The sequence below is a fragment of the Pygoscelis adeliae genome, unplaced genomic scaffold (genome assembly GCF_000699105.1).
Source record: "Pygoscelis adeliae isolate BGI_AS28 unplaced genomic scaffold, ASM69910v1 Scaffold82, whole genome shotgun sequence".
Classification (NCBI taxonomy): Eukaryota; Metazoa; Chordata; class Aves; order Sphenisciformes; family Spheniscidae; genus Pygoscelis; species Pygoscelis adeliae.
In genome coordinates this window covers 1,474,605-1,479,220 of record NW_008824287.1, presented here as the reverse complement: position 1 = coordinate 1,479,220, position 4,616 = coordinate 1,474,605, and positions in this window count along the sequence as shown.

Below are 4,616 nucleotides of genomic sequence, written 5' to 3'. Positions count from 1 at the left end.
ATCCACAAATGCAACTGTAATTCATACATGTCATCAGCGAGATGTGGAGGACAAGCAGAGAAAAGGGCAAGACCTGCATATGCAGTTTTTAAATATATTCCTTTCTCTTACATGAAAGCAAACTTACTAGTTGGTTTGCTTTTTTTCATGGCTAGCTTTCCATATGTAACATCTTTCCTCTTCTTATGCTGTTCCACCCTATACCAACACTTCTAGCTTTGCACAACCACTCAATGTCAAATTGTAACACGTTACACTACTGTAGTCTTCTTTCTTGTACAATACACGCAACCACACACGATAAATCATCTCATTTGCAGCCCGAGAGAATTTTGTATGGATGTTTCTATAAATGGATGCAACTCCTATATCAGAATTAATTTGGTTTGCAAGTTTTAATGATATTAATTACCATGCCTTTAAGTAAAGACAGCATCAGAACACCAATACAATGTATTACTTAAGTCATAAAATAAGTCATGGTGAGAGTATAATAAAAGCTTTGTTGCTCTGTTACGCAGAATACATCCTACATGCACCCACAGGGGCAAGTTTCACATAGAAATGCAGTAGAATATTACAATAAAGTTTTCTGACTGTTCAAACTGGGGACTTCTTCAGCTTCTTGGATAAGCAACGCTCCAAGGCTGCACCTACTGCCAAGCTAAGGGGATCATGGAGGGTGTCTTACTAGGGGACCGAGGGCACCATCATCACAGGCTGCTGTGCCACCTCCCTGAACCTGGGACGGCTGGAACGAAGCACGACAAGACAGATGGATGGGGATGAGGGTACAATGCGTACAGGTGATGCTCAGTTAACACAGCAGGCCCAAGGCCATGGCAGCAACCTCAGTTTAAGAGAAGCCATGAGACATCCTAAATTGCGCTGTCAAAACCTGCTGTCCCCAACAGCTTTTGGAAGATTATGGGAGCACGACATTAGGTTAAGCTCATGTTTGTGATCTCTCATCTCATTCTGTGCCTACAGCCTAATCAAAGGAGTATCCAGGTCAGAAGGTTTAAATTAATCCCCCCAAATAAAAAAAAAAACCAAAAAAACAAAAAACAAAACCACTGAAATATTTTATCTGAGCCTCCAAGACAACACAGAGCGGTATTGAGTACTGGAGCATGCTTTGGATCTCTTCAGATAAAGGGGTAAAATATTTTATTAGTCTATCTGCCACATCAACATTTCACATATGCTTTTATGAGTTCAGTACCAATACGAAGAACCTGCACTTATCACTCATGCTTTTAGCTTATTAATTTAGCAAGCGGTATATGTCTTTTCTTAGAAGAGTGCAGCATATTTTGTCCACAGCAGTACTTTTTAGAAACTTAGAGAGAAGAGATGTAAAGTATTCTGTACTTTACTGTATACAATTCCAAAGTTTAATAAACTGGCAAATTATTTCCTGCAACTATTAAGGAACTATTTAAGAACAGAAATAGGAGACAAGGATTAAGAAAAGTCGCACATCTGTTTTGCAAAATAAAGACTTTGAGAAGAACTACTAGAAGTAAGAGAAATTGGAAAAAACAGTGAACTTGTATGGAAAAACAGCAGAAGGCATATTGCCAACAGATGGCGAAGAAGTCATACACAGAAAAGGAAAACAAACTTGAAAGCATACTCAATTTTGAGGACTTGAGAAAAAACAAAACCAAAGCTAACTCTAATCACAGATTCATTGGTTAAAAATGGAGTTGCATGTGCTTAGCACTCAGAAAAACAGTTGTAATTTCTGGGTTCTAAAATGGAGGCATCCAAAATTAGCATCTGTCTATGAAAATGTTGGTCCACTCTTGAAATCACTTCCTTTCCCCCCTACACACAAACACACTCTTTTTTTGGTGTGTTTTAATTATTTCCCGTGTTAGCCGTTAAGCTTGATGCACTGGAAAATGGCTGATGTTTTAATGGGCCACGTTCTCATTAACTCAGATACCTGTTTAAAAAGATGCTTCCTCTCTGAAGCCTTTCTACTGTAGCTTATAACATACACTGCCGCAGAGACAGGTATATGCAGAGCCTCTGAATGGAATTTATATTCCCCATTACTCCATGTGTCCCTACTGACAATTCAATTTTCCATCTCGCTTTTGGAAGCAGGAATTTTACACAGCCGGTTCAATAGCATTCACTGATAAAAGAAATTAGACATGCAATACTGAAATGATTATCGGGGACGCATTTTGCAGTTAGAAACAAATAGCTAAATAAAAATTATGGCTTAACAAGATTCCCATATGGATGCCCATGGCACAATCCTGTCAGAACATGAAAAAGCATTTTAAATGTCAAAATAATACAGAACTTAGTTACAAGAGACATAGAACTCGTTTTCTGCAACTGTGTATCTTCACCCAACAAGCTCCTTCTCCTGGTTTGCATACCTTGCAAGATCTATTCAGAAGTTGACACATCATTGCTGCAAACCCAAGAGAAGCAAACATTCCAGATTTTATTCTCTTCTAAAGTATGTCCATTTTACAGCTGAAATTTCAGTAGTTTGATTTTAAATTGTTCATCTCCTAGTTTCTTGCACATACTGCTAGCTGCCACAAGCTAGTTTTCAAACTCATTTCATCCTCTTCCCTGCTTTCCTTCCTCAGGTCTATATATTCTCATATACACTCTAATTCTGGTTAAGACACTGTGAAAGAAGTAATTATTACACACAAGGACAAAACTCCTAAATTCCCATTTGTAACACTGAATCCAAGCTGCCACCTGAAAGTTAAAATGAGAGAGTGACCGATCACTAGCACAACAGCAATAACGGAGCATTCTTCACCTTTAGAGTCTGCCCTGCACATCTTCTAAACCCACAACAATTCAAAATTATAACTCCCCTCGACCTCGAAGTGTATGAAATGCTGCACAATATTGTAGGTAAGGCCTTTTTTTAAAATCACAAACCATTGTGGTTCAAAATTTGTGGAAAGAGTAGCTTTGAATTTTGATTATATGAGACACAAAATGCTACCTTAAGGTGAAGCTTTAGGAATTGCTAGGATCAGTGGAAGGGCTTTCAGGACAGCCAGCGATGTTCGAGACAGCCAAGTGCCCATGGGCACATCACCCGATGCTACACAGCTCTATTCAAGAAAGGGAATTTTTGCTATTAATACACTTACTCAATAATAGACACCTGTAGGTTCATTTATTTTACTGTCTACTGTGTTCTCAGTCAACCATCCATATGCATGAGCAAAAAGTTCTTCATCAAGAAAAAAATTTAAAAACAAACAAACAGCAACGGAGGAAGAGTACTTATCTACCACTGAAATCCACATGAGAAGGCCTGCATAAGGCACATACTTGATTTGTGGCTCTTACAAGAGCTAACAGGTTGTTTTCCAAGGGAAAAAAAAACCAAAACCAAACCTTCACAAGTCTTCCTAGAATCACAGATGTAAATGCAACAAATAGCACAAACAGTCAAACTCTCTGTACTGATTTGACAAAAATACGATGCGTTCCTAAACCGCATGGACAATTCAGGCTTAACTTAGAACAACACGACCTTTAAAAAACTTAATCTGCCACCAAGCACTTTCTATTTATTGGACTTCAGCAGACGTAGTTTGGAAGTCAGAAAAAAATTCCCCACATCAGGATATTTATTCTAATATTAAGCTTTTGCACCCAAACAAAACAAACTGGCACACACTGCCAAGCAACACCAGTGCTGCTCCACTGCACCAGCAAGGGCTGCTACGTACGGGGCTTCTCTTCAACAGTTACGGCGCTTCCTATGAGGGCTGTAATTCTTGAACTTGTAAAGCATTTGCAGATTACACGTCTGCCAGGTTAAATACTTCCTGCAATTTTGTTAATTATACGTCAAGGTCCGCAACTACTGAATGACTCCCATCCTAGAAAACAGAGAGCTCTCAAGTCACCCTCCAGAATGTGTGTCTCAACTGTCATTTCTGTAGATTTCTCTGGAACATATCCCATTTTCTCAGGTACGAAAATACTTCTAAAACTTGAATAAAACGTGCAGTTATACCACTGGAAATTTTTTTTTCCATTTTTTAGTGCTGTACAACCGTCTGCTGTAGATGGCTTGTTTAGAGCAATATACATTTCTATATATGGGGATGGAGACCACAAGGAGCAGACAAGTGCAACCCCAAGTTCAGCTTCCCCTTTCCACGGCCACCCCCCCGAGAAGCGGCCAAGAGCAGGGCTCTCACGTTAACGCCATCACCACTCTACACCAACGTTATCCTCCGCTGTGAGGAAAGCGGTAAAGAAAATACCCGGCTCCCTCCCCCCCGCTCCTTCATCAAGCTGTAAATTAACAGATTCTCTCAGAGACAGGAAAAAACCGAACAATGGGAACCACTTCCCTGCTGGTGCCCCACACGACCGAAAATCTACTGCGCTGGGAGAGTTACTCACTGGGGATCAGACGCTGCTAAAAACACGGGAGCGAAGCCCGGGCGACGGTGAATGCGTCCGGACAAAGCCCGGGCAGTGCACGCACCCGCGGTCCCCGTCCCGGAGCGTCACCCGAGCTGCGCAACACCAGACGGTGATGTCACCGCAGGCAGGCAACAAAGGACGCGGCACCGGCCGGACGGGCAGCGCCTGCCCTC